The 16,910-nt window shown below is 42.8% G+C and overlaps 1 protein-coding gene across 1 annotated transcript in view; it reads right to left on the reverse strand.

The window, feature by feature from the left end:
- Nucleotides 1-5,170, reverse strand: part of FEZ1 (fasciculation and elongation protein zeta 1) — a 39,726-nt gene extending 34,556 nt beyond the window's left edge. The window contains exon 1 of the mRNA XM_033098323.1: nt 4,997-5,170. The gene's annotated coding sequence lies outside the window, so the exon portion shown is untranslated. The remainder of the gene's footprint in view (nt 1-4,996) is intronic.
- Between the last annotated feature and the right edge of the window lie 11,740 nt (nt 5,171-16,910).

Raw genomic sequence — 16,910 nt, forward strand, 5'->3', positions numbered from 1 at the left:
ATAGTAACAGGACCTACCTCCAAAGGTTGTCGTAGGGTTAAAGGAGTAAACACAGGGAGGATCTTAGAACAGTGTCTGGCAGACAATAAACGTCAATGTTGTTTAATATATGTTCACATCCTTAACCATGTGCTTTGAAAACTGAAAGTTTTTTATAACTTATTTGGTGGCAAAACCTGACCTGACCTAGCTCATTTGGCAACTAAATCCGATCTACATGAATATAAAAGCTGCTTATGGTTTTTTTTTTTTTTTTTTTTATTTATTGGGGTGACAATTGTTAGTAAAATTACATAGATTTTAGATGTACAGTTCTGCATTACATCATCTATAAATCCCATTGTGTGTTCACCACCTGGATGCTTATGGTTTTAAGTTATCCCATTTCGTGTGTTTTGCTGTAGAAACATTAATTTTTTTCAATTATAGAGATTGCTACCCCAGCTGCCAGGGGATGATATGCAGTATATGCACTCTATTACTGCCTTCCAAAATTTGGGATAATCTAAATTCTGAAACATGCCTGGCCCCAAGGATTTGGGATAGGGATTCATGGATCTGGATATTAATACCATCATCAATAAATAATAGACTAATAGAACACTAATAGATACGTTCCAACAAGCACGTGAAATTTTCCCAGACACGGCACATATGTCTGGGACTAGAGGAATGGATTAAACGATCTATTATCCTGTAAGAGACAGGCCTAATTACCCATGTGTTCCAGAGCCAGAGTTCATAACCATCTTGGGCACTGCGCCCTGGAAGGCTGCACCCTTGGGCCTCCTTTCATTTCCCAACAGCTCCAGGCCTTCTTCATACATTGCCTTCAACTGTGGGTTATCCATGTGTGTGTACGTCCAAACCCCTCCCCAATTTAAATCTGAATTCCCCGTGGGCACAGACATCCTCTGAATATCCTCCACTGCTCCTAGCACACACTGCCCTGTGGCTAGGCAATCGATCAGTGTGTATTCACTGAAAAATCATCTCACCCCACATACAGTTTCTCATTTTCGATTTCAAGCAGTACAAGCATCATTATCTATCATACCCTTCTCTACACACAAAACTTCCTTCCTTGGGGGCGGCTGGTTAGCTCACTAGGTTAGAGCACGATGCCCCTAATAACAAGGTTGTGGGTTCGATCCCTGCATGGGCCACTGTGAGCTGCCCTCTCCACAACTAGATTGAAACAACTACTTGACTTGGAGCTGATGGGTCCTGGAAAAACACACCTAAAAAAACACAAAACTTCCTGCCTTGTAACACAGAAAGGCAACCCAACTTTTCTCTCCTGTCTGTGTGATTACTGATCCAGTTAGATGCCTAAATTGGAACCACTACCTGAGGAGACCCAAACAGACAGCAAAAACTCTGGGTTTGGCTCTAGGGGTGCCATTCTCCATCTCTACCTACAAAGCTAAAACTCTGCATAAACGAGGCAAAGGGTGTGCCCGCTGAGGATGGACAGCTCCTCCTGGGATTTTACTTGGGGCGGGGGAGGATTAAATCAGTTAGTATCACATCACATCAAAACATATTCTGAGTATTTACAGTTTACAAAGGCAAAATTATAGGACCTTAGTCTACAAAAGGCTATAAAAGCAGTGTGATATTTTGGAAAGAACACAGGCTCAACAGACCTGCCAATTCTGGCTCAGTGACAAATATCATGGGTCTTGATTATCTCATTTGTTAAAACGAAGGTGTTGGTATAGAGCTAATACCTTTGAAAGTTAACTTTAATAGCATATTAACTTAATTAATAATTTAATTGTAATATATTTTATTTAATCCAATATATCTAAAACAGCACCATTTCAAAACGTAATCTATATTTTAAAATATTGAGACATTTCACACTCTTTTTTCATACTAAGTCTTTGAAATCCAGGGTGTATGTTACATTCATAGTACATCTCCATTTGGACAAGCCACCACCTTCCCAGTGCTCAGTAGCCAAATGTGGCTAGTAGTACCATATTGGACAACACAGCTATAAAGCAATACACAACTAATTGTCAGTCAGGGATTCTTTACCTAGGGTCTACAGATGCCAAGGATTCTTTGACTAGAACTATATTTTATTTGACGCATTTAAAAACAAATTCAGAGAAGGATCCCATCGGTTTCTCCGTGTTACCAAAGGGGCCCGGAGCACATAAAAGATTAGGAATCCCTGAGTGCCCAAGTGAGTTTAGAAAAGATCAGAGTGCAACAGAGACTAAGTATACAGAGGAGGGGCTTGTGTTGACGGAGGCAGGACTCTGTGCTGGTGAAGAGCCTGGAGTCCAGGATCCCGTCCGGGTCCTATCACTTCCTAGCTGTGAGACTCTGAGCAAATTATCAACCTCTTTGTGCCTAGTTTGCTTACCTATAAAATGAGATTTTAGAATAGTATTTACACTGAAGTTTGTTTTGTGAAATAAATGAGATCACCTTTGAAGTGCTAAGCACAATGTGTGGACTACGTGGTACCCAACAAATGTCAATGATTTTAGAAAAATGAGGATAACTCAGTTACATGGAAATGTGAAGTGAGAGTGCTTCAAGAAAAGAAAAACTATCCCTGCTATGATATTCTATGTGCGTTGCTTCAGAATACTTACCAAATGAGAAAACTATTGCTGAATGAGTTTTATCATCTTTTTTGCTAAGGCACTCTTCCTATTTTCAATTCATTTGGTGAAAGACTCTTGGATCATCGGTCTCATGTGAGAGAGGCATGAAAGCTAACCGGCTGATGTTTCAGAAATGTACGCTTCCTTTAAATATGTGCTCTTCTTTAGGAGAGAAGGGGCGCTGGAAGGACTATGTAACACGAAGGGGTTGCTGATTTGAAATGGCACAATCTATACTAATTAACCAGCAACAAGAGGACAATCCAACCAGAATCTAGGACTAAGACTGAGTTTTGAGTGTTGGCAACAGGACGATTGTGGTGAAAGCCCCTTTCCTCAGCCCACATAGGCTCTACAGAAATGGACCCATTGAGATTATAAAAGAAGAAATGGACATCATAGCTCTAGAGTTCAAAAATATGACCATAATCCGTTATATAGCCTGATTTATTTTCATCAATGCACTACCTAGGAGCCAAGAAGTTGTGCATGAATGGCCAGTTGGAAATCGGAAGTCACTCAACACCCAAAATGCGGCCGGCATTTGGAGAAAGACCGCAGGCTGCAGCAGAGGAGATGAGAGTCAGGCCTTCTGACCGGCCGTGCCTTGGCCTCGTCTCTGGGTTGGGGATGGCAGCCCCTCTTGAAATACTACACTCTTCTCTCCTTCCTTTAGCTCCCTCTCTTTTGCGCCTCTCTATTGGTAGGATGCCTTTGCCCCCCAACTGAAATGTCCTACTCTTGCATCCTGGCAAGCTTGCCCCTGTCTTAATTCGCGGCTCATCTCAGAGGCCTCCTCCCCTCAAAAGCTAGGGCTGATAACACAATCGACAGCTTATCATCTTTCCCTATACTTCCAAATCGATTTTTTAAAAATACATGAAGAATGGCAAGGAAAGGAACCATAGAAGGGTTGTCTTGTCTTTTTCTCTTTATCATACAACAGAGTGCAGGACTATAGTTTGATTGTGTCCTATAATCTATTCCACTTATTTTGGCTCCCAATAGATGATGTAATTTGGAAAAGAAAAGGTATTTCAGAGCTTGACAAGAGGTTCCGTGGGAAACACAGAAGGCTCTCGTGCAGCAGAATGTTGCCCCCAGCTGCAGCGTGGGGCTGCGGTACAAATTTCCCGTCCCTGCTTTGCTGAGCTGAGCACAGTGGAGCAGAGCAGCAGAGAAGTCCCCATGCCGTCTCCCCCTTCTTCCCATACCTGCTCCATAGATCAGTTGATATACTGTGTGCCCCCACCACCCTCCCTAGAGGCTGCCCTCCATTGATGCCCCTGCAGTTTTCCCGCTGCTACTCAGCAAAACGCAGTCAGTATACATGATTGTGCCAGCTTCACAATTTTGACAGAGAGTATTTCATTGCCTATAAGCCAGAAAACCCCGTTGAGGTTCTGCTTCCTCCTGCTGCTCTATTCACCCTCATCTCACATTCCCCCCACCCTCCGCCCCAGGGCTCTTGGGGCAAAGAAAGACTCCTCCAAGCAGCATAATGGCTGGCGCTCCAAGGAAGGTGGGCTCATCCCGCGGGCCGCACACACACTCCACAGCCCTTTTGGCCACAAACGACCGGGACACCAGAGTGGGAGGGCTGTCCAGCCGCGAGGAGGGAAGGCAAGAGAAGGGATAGGCAAGCGAGAAGGGCTGTGATAATAGCCCGGGCTCTGTCCAGCGTTGTGCCCCGAGCTCTAGAGGCCCTGAGCCCACAGCAGGCGGAGCGCCCCCCACCACACTTGTCTTTTCTCCGACCTGGTCTATGGTTCAACAATCGCTCCCCAGCGTCCGCGGCAGCGGCCAGGGTGCTGACCCTGCAGGAATGCTCGGTCCTGGGGAAGGCCTGGCACCCCAGGGAGGGCACGGCGCGGGGTGGGGCGGGTTCTTAGGGGCAGAGAGACTGGGGCTTTGAAGGTGACAGACCAGATAACGGTCCTAGAAGGAGGCACAGACCCACTGCTACTGCACCACCAGGCAGCGTCCTCTGCCTCCCCGGCCCAAGACCGCGTGCTCGGGCACACAGACACACACAGACACACACTCACATACACACACTCACGCGCGCGCACACATACACACATACATACTGTCTCTACACACGCACACACATACATACACCAGGCCTGGGCCTGGGGGCCCAGGCTCTGATGGTGCTTGCAGTGTCCATGGTCCCACGTCCGCGGCCCGGCGCTGCGTCCCCTCTAAGCTCCCGCGAAGGGCGGAGCAGGGAGTGCCGGCCTCCCGGCTCTTCCTTTCCGATTCCAGGATGGGACCGGTCAGAGGTCCTCCTCACCACCCCGTCCAACCCCCCCCCGCCCCCCACAGCCGTGGGTTGGTCCGTACGAAGGTCGACCCCGCGACTGCACCTGTGCTGGTCCTGGCGGAGGGAGGCGGGTCCCGAGGCTCAGCGGGACACCTCCATCCACAGAACGGCCGGAGCGCAGCGCAGGGCAGCGGCCGGGCAGCGGCAGCCGGGCAGCTGCGGCGGCTGCAGCGAACTCCCCTCCACCCTCCCTCCGCCCTCCCCGCGCTCGTGCCCGGGCTCCGGGGGCGCGCCCGCGCTCGGGCACCCGCCCACTGGCACATGCGAGACTTATGCGTCATCTCCTCGTTAACATTCATAGCCTTCCTTGGAGCAGGTGGCTAGCTGCCTTTATTAATATTTATGAATTACTGCTCCCCTCCTTTAATATTGGCGTTTCTGCTTCTCGCATGAATGTATAGAAGCTCCAAGATGTGCGCGTGTAGTAACTACCGATATGGAAACCTCCCTGGCCCTGACGCTGTAGATTTTCCATAAAAACTAGACGGTGGCTGAGTGCACGGGCACACGGACGCCCACAGACACAGTCCAAGACCTCCTGCACTTTCTGGACATCCCATTCTACTCTGCTGGGGCTGAGGTAGGCAAGCTGAGGGATCCTGCCACCTCCAACCGAGTTCAGATCTCCAGCCAAAGGCGATGAATGCTTTCATCACCCAAAGATGCGGGTTGGAAGTTGGATCCAGGCTGATAAAACTGAATGAGGTTTCCGGCCCAGGAAAACTTGAGAAGATGGGGATAATTCACCAGGCGATAGAAGGAAATATCCCAGGGCCTTATGAAAATTTACTCTTCTTTCATTTATCTTGTCCACTACGCATATGCCTTAGAGATGCTTTCGTAGGAAGTCTAATAATTCATGAAAGCAGACTACGAAAAGTGCAAGAACTGCCAAATATCAGTGGGAGGCACTGAAAGAGCCTCTCTGCTTGGAGAACCCAAGTACATTGTCAAGTTAGAAATGAAGTCAGAGGAACTAGTGGGTGTCCCATGGAGAGGTATCTCTGGGCTCAGCTGAGAACTTCAGCTGAAAGCAGCAAGGGGCCTTTCCTTTGCTCATTTATGCATTCATTGCACAGACATTTCAATTATGAGAAGAAGGCAAAGCAAGGGAATAAGGTCCCGATGAGGTGAGAAGAAGAGCTGGTCCTCTGCCCTTCCGGTTGCATTAACCAGACGGTTTCTTCCTGTGAGTGTGAAAGGAAAGTAGGTGGTTAGAAGGTCCCTGAGTCTGCTTTCCTGGGATGATACCCAGTTCTGTGACTTGGGCTAGTTAACCTCCTTGGACCTCATGTCCTCCTCTATAATGTGAGGATAGTTAATAGCACCCACCTCTGTGGCCTGTTGTGGATTAAATTAATGTGTGTGAAGTACTTCAAGGCACAACAGGAGGGGTTGTTTAAGTCTTGGCTATTATCTTCCTTACGAGAAACTTGGGGACACTATACCAGAGGCCACCTTCCATCCCTATCTTCAAAGCATGCGACTCACAGGTTTGAGAGAGGTTTTCCAGCAAAGTGATAAAGGGTTTGGGCTCTACAGAAAACTCGGGTTCAAGCCCCAGTGTTCCATTTATTAGTTGGTCACTTACCTTCTCTGCGTCTCAGTTTCCGCATCCGTAAAATGGGGATTCCAATATCTACTAGAAGGTTGTTTCGTGCAGATTAAATAACATAATACACGCAAAATCCTTAGCATAATGCCTGGCATACAATAAATATTCAATAAATGAATTCTGTTGTTCTTGTTTTTGTGAGGATTTGAAGGAGCTAGAAGCTGAGGTCTGATACTCTAGGTATTTGGGATGAGAATGTCCTGAACATGAGCAAAGTTATCCTTCCAGCAAACATTTCTTTCATTTCATTGTGGTAAAATATGCATAACAACATTGACCCATGTTAACCATTTTTAAGTGTACAATCCAGTGGCATTAAGTACATTTATGCTATTATTGCAATTGTCACCACTGTCCATCTGCAGATCTTTTTTATCATCCCAAACTGAAACTCTGTACCTATTCCTTCTTCCCTGAAGCCCCTGTTAACTGCCAATCTTCTTTCTGTCTCTATGAATTTGACTATTCTAAGTACCTTATATAAGTGGAATCACACAGTGTTTTTCCTTTTGCATTTGGCTTATTTTACTTAGCAGAGTGCTTTCAAGTTTCATCCACGTTACAGCATTTGTCAGAATTTCATTCTTTTTTTTAAAGCTGAGTAATATTCCATTGTATGGATAGACCACAGTGTTTTTTTTTTTAATTAAAGTTTATTGGGGTGACAATGGTTAATAAAGTTACTTAGGTTTCAAGTGTACAATTCTGTAATACATTGTCTATATATCACGTTGTGTGTTCACCACTCAGAGTCAGTTCTCCTTTCATCACCATATATTTGATCCCATTTACCCTCATCTGCCACCCCCTTCCCCATATTTTGTTTATGCATTCATCTGTCTATGGACATTTGTATTGTTTCCACCTTTTGGCTATTGTGAATAATGCTGCAAATTTCAGGCAACATCTTTCTTTTATTGCAGTCTGTAACCTGTGCTAGAAGCTGTGGAGGTAAAAACAAAGGCATGTCTTCAAGAGGTCCTGAGTTTAGTTTGTTGATTTTCAAACTTTGCCGCTTGGAACCTGTAGTGGGTTGAATAGTGTCTTCCCCCAAATCTATATCCACCTGGTACTTCAGAATGTGACCTTTTGTGGAAACAGGGTCATTGCAGATGCAATTAGGTAAGAGGAAGTCATGCTGGATTAGGGTGGTCCTAAATCCAATGACTGGTGTCCTCATAAGAAGAGCGGACACATACAGACACAGGAAAGACTGCTATGTGATGATAGAGGCAGAGATTGGAGTGATGCAACCACAAACCACGGGACACCAAGGGAGGCAAGGAACCATCCAAAGCTGGGAGAGGCGAGGAAGGACTCCTCCCTAGAGCCTTCAGAGAGAGTGTGGCCCTGCTGACCCCTTGAATTTGGACTTCTCCAGAACTCTGAGACTATACATTTAAGCCATCCAGTTTGTGGTGATTTGTTTGGGCATTTCTAGGACTCAAATACAGATTTTGGTACCAGGAAGTGGGGTACTTTTGTAACACATACTTAAAAATGTGGAGGTAGCTTTGGAAATGGTTAATGGATAGAGGCTGGAAGAATGCTGAGACACATGACAGAAAAAGCCTAGAGTGTCCTGGAAAGACCGTTGATCTTTTCTGGCGAAGCCTCCGGGAAAAATGAGAAGCGTTGTAAAGAAAGCTATCACCATAGACAATCCATATAGTATGCATATGTCACGAGCAGGGAGTTTCTAGAAATGCTGATGTTACAGGGGCTCCTGGTAAGGTCGCAGATGGAAATGAGGAACACGGGTGAGAGGTGGTCTGGTTATAAAGGGGCAGAGAACTTGGCTGAACTGTGTTCTGCTGTTGGACGGCCAGGAGAACTTAAAGCAATGAACTCAGATATTTAGCTGAGGAGATTTTTAAAGTGTGAAAGATGTCATCTGGAGATCCATGCTGTTTTTGGTAAAATGCAGTAAGGAATGATGACCTGGACCTCCCTCACTCCTAAGCATTGAGTTGCATGTAAGGTTTCTGAGAATTTTATACCAACAGAGATACTGCCAACCTGGGTTGAAAGGGAAATAGATGGGATGAAATAAAAAGAAAACTGTTAGATTTCTAAAATTTCAGTCAGGAAACAGGCTGATAGCGATACAGCTATCCTCTGCTTTTGGAAAGTTCATGTTATGTCACTTCGCTTTTACAAAAGACCTACATTCGTACCTGTTTTCTCTATCTGAAAGAAATTCAAAGAGGATTTTGGTTTTTACCAAAAAAGGTGAAAAATGAAAACAGAGTTCAGCACAAGGGTGGACATGAATTTTTGGGGTCCAGAGGGCAGACAGTAGTGAGTTGCAAAGCACCCCCCAAATTTGTGTCTACCCATGTCTTAGTCTGTTCAGGATGCTCTGAAAGTACTGGATGGCTTATAAACAACAGAAATGTATTTCTCATGGTAATGGAGGCTGGAAGTCCAAGACCATGGTGCCAGCATGGTGGGGTTCTGATGAAGTCCCTCTTCCGGGTAGCAGATTGCCCTCTTCTCATTGTGTCCTCACAGTGGAAGGGGGTAGGAGTCTCCCTCGGGCCACTTATAAAGGCGCGAATCCCATTCATGAGGGCTCCACCTCATTCATGAGGCTTCCCAAAGACCCCACCTCCAAATACCATCACACTGGGCATTAGGTTTTCAACCTATGAAATTTGGGAGGACACAAACATTCAGACCATAGCAACCCCAAATTTCAGAATGTGACCTTGTAAGGTCTTTGCAAATGTAATTAGTTAAGATGAGATCACACTGGATTAGGGTGGACCCAAAATCCAATGACTTGGTGTCTTGTTAAGGCAGTCTTAAGAAACAGATACAGAACCTTAGAAGAATTAAATAAGATAATGCAATATATATTAATACCTCTTGTGTGGAATCCATGGAAAGCTTTGGCTCAAGACTTAGCATAGAGTAAGTGCTGCTTGGGTCTGTTGTTGTTATGAGGTTCAAGAATCCTCCTTGGAGCTGATAGGCAGACATATTCCCACCTCCCCACCTCTCCAATCACAGTAGTCCAATTTTATGTTTTTATACTGAGTTTCCAGAGCTTCAAAAGTTTCAAAAAAAAAAAAAAAGTTTCCAAACAAATGACACTCCCAGGGGACAAAGTGATAGTAAGTGCTTTAAAGTAGATGTAAAGTGCTTTAAACAAATCTCTATGTGATAGTGGGGAAGAGAGCAGGGGTTTTGCACAAAAGTCGCCTAACTTAAAGTAGGGTTTCTCATGTTTGGCACTGTTGATGTTTTCGGCTGGGTGATTCTTTGTTGTCGGGGGCTGTCCTGTGTGCTGTAGGCTGTTCAGCAGCGTCCCTGGCCACTAAATGCCAGTAGCACCCCCTTCCCATGGTTGTAACTACCAAAAATGTCCCCAGACTTTATCAAGTGACCTCTGAGGGGGGGAAAAATCACCAAACCACCCCAGCTGAAAATCCTACCTTAGAGGTAGGTCTTTAAGTGGGGAGTGAACATTCTACTAGGAAGGGGCTGCATTTCATACAGAGGGAACGAGCAGAGCAAAGCTTGGGTATGTGCAGAGGCACACATGTGCCTTTTAAGTAAGAACTAAGGCTGAGTCATAGGCACAAGCTGCTGGTTGTTGGGGATACAGGGCAAATGATCACCCAGGCACCACACCAATACCATTCTAGGGGCTGATTTTAGTTCCTGAAATGAACTTATTTTAGTCGCTAATTTACTTGGAAGAATCAAAGATTCTTAGCATATATAGAGCATTGAACAGTCATCTATCTACTCAAACCACCCACCTGATTCAGAAACCAATGTGGCATTACAAGAAGTTTCTACTTAGACACTTCTAGTTATGAGAAACTTGACCTCACAGGGCTGGCAGTTCCTTTTTTTGTTTTGTTTAATTGTCTTTAATGGTTTTTAAACTAGAAATGACTCAGTAAGATTAGAAATTCAGTGATAGCGTGGTGTGTATTGTGCTCATCTTAGTTGAAGGATCTTTCTGGAAGAAACCAGTTTTCCATGACATTCCGGAAATAAGCTGCTGAACCTTTATTGAAAACCTATGTCAATCACAGCCGAGTAAATAAAGATGAGCTCATACCTGCTAACATTTTAAGACTACTTGATTTTCCCGTCACTGGTAGTTCTCAAACACCAACATTCAATTCAAGCCTACATTCATCTTCATCCTCAGTTTCCAGGGTTAATTAAATTCCCTGATTTGCTTCCACAAGGGAAATGGAATATTCCCTAAGATTCAAAATCTATTCATAGCCATGTAGTCAGCAGGTAATTACTCCCCACCACAAAGCACATGCACCAAGAACGTGACTATATTACTTTCAAAAAGAACAAGCAGTATGGTAAAAATTGACAATAAATCAACCCCTAGAATAATTATAAATTCCAAAGCAGTCATCTCTGTTGCCTCATGAAAAATGACAAAATACATGAACCAGCTGGCAAATAAAGAATGAGATCCCTCAAGATATTGTAAATTCCCATAAGTGTAAATGTGACAATATTTTTTCTATAAAGAAGAGAACTGAATATTTCAAGAAAGAAGAACCACAGATTTTAACAGGAAAAGAAAAATGAGGTCCAATGGTGGGAAAAGCATTTAGATAGGCAGTGGTCAAAAAAGAAAAGTCATTAATCTTCCCTTCTCTATGGCTACCCAGTGATTTATCAGCACAGATTATCATGTGCTCTGGGTAAATGGGGGCTTACTGTTGTCTCCTACTCTCAATAGGAAATAAACCCAGATAGCAATGTCACGAGGGAAGGCTCCGTATGACATGGTTCAGCTCCGTGAGCTAACTTTTAGGTTAATTTTTGGTTCTTTATGAGACCCCCCAGGCCAAGCAAGGACATCATTTGTATAAATCCCTGAGGACTGACCCCGCTCCTCTCAATGCTAGGGAATCTTCTCTATTTTCTGCTACCCTCAAATGCCCTAGTTTTCAAAGATGTGATGATTCAGAAATGAACTTGAGAAAATGAAAATGCCAAAGAACATTGCCATTTCACTGCACCAGTCTAGCCATGTAAAAATCACTTCACCAGGAAAGCCTCAGAGCCCAGCACACTCTGCAAAGGCTGCCCTAGGCCACAGCTGTCCTCTTTAAGGTCTCGACTCGGAGTCATTGCAGCATTTTCAACCCTGTGAAAATGATGAGCGAATAACCCAAGTTTTCCCAAAGTCTCATTTTCGCAGTCAGTGTTTTTCACAAAGTTGTTATAGACAGGATTTACATAAGCCCACCTCTTCTTGTTGTCACATTCTATAAGGTGAGAGCTTAACAACATTGAACGCTAAACCCCGAAGAAGAAGTATGTCGGATTGGTGATAAGCAAGATTTTTCCCTTTAAAATATACACACCGAATGATACCCTCCAAAATTTTTGGCATGGCCTGGCATTGTGACTGGGTTTTGGAGAGATATGAAAGGAAAAACTCATTGCTGGAAAGTGTGAGAAGTTGATGAAGCAAAGTATTAACTGCTGTCCTAGAAATACACAAGGCAGTTAGACATGGAATGAGTGTAAAATCAGAATTTTTGACAGGCTTGGCAATCCATGATCATTCAAAATCTGCTGATTTCATAGATTTGTATATTTGAATAAATCCAGATTCTTTCCGGGTTCCAAACGTGTTCATTAGGTATAATGGATGAAATGCCAAATGTATATAAATCAAAGGAAGTGCAATCATTACCTATTAGAAAAGAAAAGATTGTGCCACAATCTGATAATGGCAACTCTTTACAGCTAAAATAAATGAATACAAAGTATTTTTAAATCCTTTTGTATACCTTGTTTAGAACAGAAAAATACTTGATCCATCTTAAGTAATCTAGCTCTCTACTACTTACAAGATCTAAGAAGATCTTAGATCTTCTTAGTGTTTTATATGATTGTATGATTATGGCTAGTCTGATTATCTAAACCACATAAAAGAGAGGAAAAAAAGGGAAGGGAGAAGAGGAAGGGCATGGGGTCTTGGTAAATTGGAAAAAGTTCCATAGGCTGGGTGGGAGTCAGGAGTTTGGGATTTCAGTGTCACCTTCACCATTAGTCAGCTTGGTGACTTCGGGAAAATTACTTAGGTTTTCTGAACTTCGATTTCCTCATCTAAACTATAAAGGTCTTCAAATAAAATCCTTTCCTGCTCTTAAATTTAATGAATCTAAACTTTACGTTTTCTTTCAAAAACCAATCACAACATTTTGTTTAAATTGACTCCAAACTCACTGAGGGATCTTGGAGTGTTTTTCAGTATCTTTGCCTTTTTGCCTCCATTTGTAGGCTCCTAAGTATTTCACAGAGATCTTGTGAGAAAGCAAGAGGACACACACTTAGGTTTACAAAACCCTAGGGAGAGAGCAAAGTACACTAAAATCTACAAAGTAACTCCAAATTCCATTTTATTCTAGGATTTCCTATCATCAAACTCAGTCAGTTGCCACTCAGTCATAAAAACGATCCATTGAGTGTTCTTTAATTTCCCTTTCTAGGGTTGCCAGATTTACTAAATAAAAATATGGGACACACAGTTAAATTTGAATTGCAGATAAAGAATAAATATTTTTTTACATAAGTATGTCACAAACATTGCATAAAATAGACTTATACTAAAAAAATTATTGATTGTTTATCTGAAATTCAAATTTAACTGGGCACTCTGTATCTCCATATTTTATCTGGCAAACATATCTATCCTTACCTTGGCAGAGACAGGCAATTCCAAAACGGTATGTGTGTGATAGTTACCATATTTTGCCATGTATTATGTGCACTTTTCTGCCCAAATTTGTGAGGGAAAAATAAGAATGCACGTTATACATTGGTAGCGTGTGTCATTGAAATTAATCCCTGGTTGTTCACAAAAGGTGAAGAAATTCATGGACTCCACCTGAAATGAGGAGAGCAAGGAGGCTTATTCAAGGAGAAAGACATTGGCATAGAAGTTGCTGGGGCAAACAAATGCATCTAACTTTAGATTAGTTTTTTCTTATATAGGAAAGGGTAGGTCAATTTCCTTACAGCAGGAGATATGACATATAAAGTGAGGTCATTTGATTGACATATGTTGGTTATATAACTAGTTTCTTTCTGTGCGTGCTCTTACCCACAGTGCATACCGAAAAACCTACCCGGTGGGGTGAGATGGGGGGTCCAAGCCTTAATGTTCCTGTTATTTTAATTGTATTATAATAAGGCTAGAATTCAAGAAACAGGACAGGTTTTAACACTTTGCTTGTGTGTGAGGAACCAGTTAATACCAATTGTGTCTTATCCCCTCTTTTTAGGAGTGTTTGGACAACTTTGATTTATTTCTAGGGGATGAACTTGAGGGGGGGGTTCCTGGAGTGGGAATGCAGGCCTGGGCAGTCCCCCCCTTCAGGCTCACTTTTATTAACCCTTTTTTGCCTCATCAAGTAATACTAACTATATAATGTTTTTAATTCTTTTATTTATGCTTATGAGTTAAAAGTGTAACTCTAGAAACCAATAATGATATCCATATGCAAAATCATACCCTGGAATACAATAATCGGTTTTGTTGAACTTACAAAAAAACTTGCAACAATGAAGAGTTCTTGGCCTTCTATGATGTAAATATTGTAAATTTGTTACCGGTACATAAAATTTCTTGTACATTGTATCTGTTCTTTTGCTTTGTAATTATTTGATACATAAAATTTCTTGTACCATAATATGTTAAAAAATGCTAAAATTCCTTCATAATACAAAAAACAAGTACCCAAATGTAAACAAATAAATTTTTGAATTAAAAAATTAAAACGAAAGATTTTTTCCCCCTGAAAGTTTTGGATAAAAACATGAATGTGCATTATACATGGCAAAATACAGTAATTGAGTTGTACACTTTTTAGAATGTATAGCCTACGTTTAAAAAGTTTAGGGGGCTGGCACGGTGGCTCAGGTGGTTGGAGTTCTGTTCTCCTAACACGAAAGGCTGCTGGTTCGATTCCCACATGGGCCAGTGCACATAGGCCTGTTGGTTGGAGCCCCGGCTCTCAACCACAGGATTGCCGGTTCGACTCCTAGACTCCCACAAAGGATGGTGGTCTCCGCCCCCTGCAACTAAGATTGAACACAGCTGCTGCTGAGCTCTCGGATGGCTCAGTTGGTTGGAGTGCAAGCTCTGAACCACAAGGTTGCCGGTTTGACTCCCACAAGGGATGGTGGGCTGTGCCCCCTGCAACTAACAAGGGCAATTGGATGACCTGGAGCTGAGCTGTGCCCTCCACAACTAAAGGTTGAAAGGACAACAACTTGACTTGGAAAAAGTCCTGGAAGTACACACTGTTCCCCAATAAAGTCCTGTTCCCCTTCCCCCAATAAAATTTTTTTAAAAAATAAAACTAACTAACTAACTAACTAAATAAATAGTTTAAAACAATGTTTCTAATGATATTTTAATCATCCTTGAATAACAAGTCTGACCTATGTATCATTGTCCCCCTCTTCCTGCCCCCTTTCCACACGATAAGAATACCTTTTGTAAAGAAAAAATAAGGTCTTTTGTGAGCATCTCAAAGTGCCATATCTGGAAATTTGCATGAGATTGTCTAAACTGCTCTGTGGGGAAAGGTGAGGATAAGCTTATGGAGGGAATAGGAGTAAAGTGTAGTCAGGAAGAAATTTAAAAAGAAGTAATGACATCGGTCTCTCTTTATCTGATCATATGCAGGCCAGGGAGCCTGATAAAGCAAAAACTAAAACTTGATCAGTACATGCACACAACAACTTGTACCTGAGTGTCCATAGAAGCTTTATGCATAATAGCCAAAAGAGTGGAAACAACACAAATATTCATTGACAGATGAATGGATAAATAAATGTATATACACGCAATGGAATAGTATTCAGCCATAAAAAGAAACAGTACTGCCACATGCTATGCATGGATGACCCTTAAAAACATGATGCTAAATGAAAGAAGCCAGACACAGAACGCCACAAATTATATTCCATTCGTATAAAATGTCCAGAATAGATAAATCCATAGAGAAAGAATGTAGTTAGTGGTTGTCAGGGGCTGTGCGTAGAGGGGAATGGAGAGTGACTGTTAATGGGTGTATAGTTTCTTTAGTTTCTTTGATGAAAATGGACTCAAATTAGATGATGGTGATAGCTGCACAACTCTGTGACTATACTACAACCGACTGAACCGTACACTTTAAAATGGTGACTTTTATGACATATGATTATATCTCAATAAAGCTGTTATTTTTAAAAAGTCAATACATTTTTAAAAACTTTTAAAAAGGAAAGAAAGAAATATGGTCAGCTTTTAGGTGATGCCACAGAACCACCGAGAGTCACTTCCCAGGAGCCAACACTGTAACAGGGCAGCTATTATTTGTGTGCCTGTCATGCAAGGAGCTTTAACTAGTATTACTAGTAAGCACATTTTTAAAAATTCTGTTTAATTTTCACAATGGTCCTATAAAGTGGGTATTATTATCTTCTGTAATGGACTCAGAAATGGAGTAATTTGTTCACAGTTCGCACAGATTAGTAAGGTTCAGGGCAGGGTTCTAACCCAGGGCCACCTGATTCCAAAGCCCAGGATAAACCTGGTTCATACTCTGTCCATCAGAAAAATCAAGAATGACAAGGATTCTAGCTAAGCCTAGAAAAAGGACTGGCAGGCATTGGCAAGTGCCCTGCTGCCCACTCCTTACTCTTCAGTAGAAGTTCTTTCTCCCTAGTGGATCGTGTTTTTGTTTTTACTACATTTTCAGCCTTCCTCAACCATATTGCATAGATTTATTTCTTACTTTAGATGCTGCTTGAAATGTCCTCACCCCTAAACCCCCTTAACAAAAGGTGCTTGGATTCTCAGAACACAACAAAAGCTCTGTGTGGTACTTCGCTGGCAATCAAAAGTTAATGTCAGAATTTGCCCACATGTTGGGAGATGTTTTGCTGTGTCTCCCAGCGCCTGTTCCCTTCTTGGTACTGCTGAGCCTAACTTTAGAATAGAAAAGCATCAGTAGTCTAGGTCTTGGTTTGGCTGGTAGCCCTCCCCCAAGGCCTTCCTGAACTGGATTATGGAGTGAGGTCTGAATTCATCAGGGGTTTCTCCTTGGGACCATCCAGAGACCAGGGCATCTTTCCTCCCCCTTTTCTCTCCTCAGCAGAAAGGAAGGCTGCTCCTTCCTGGCTTCTACTACAGAACTGCCTCCCTCCATTTCCATCCCTCCCCCACTTGCTGCCTTTCACTGTGACTGCCAGGTTACCATGACAATAAGGTTCCCATGGTTACTAAAAAGAGCTGCTGCATTCCCACAGGCAGCGCCTGACCAAAAGAGAAAAGGAGACCATTATT

Source organism: Rhinolophus ferrumequinum, chromosome 25 (assembly GCF_004115265.2).
Source record: "Rhinolophus ferrumequinum isolate MPI-CBG mRhiFer1 chromosome 25, mRhiFer1_v1.p, whole genome shotgun sequence".
Taxonomy (NCBI): domain Eukaryota; kingdom Metazoa; phylum Chordata; class Mammalia; order Chiroptera; family Rhinolophidae; genus Rhinolophus; species Rhinolophus ferrumequinum.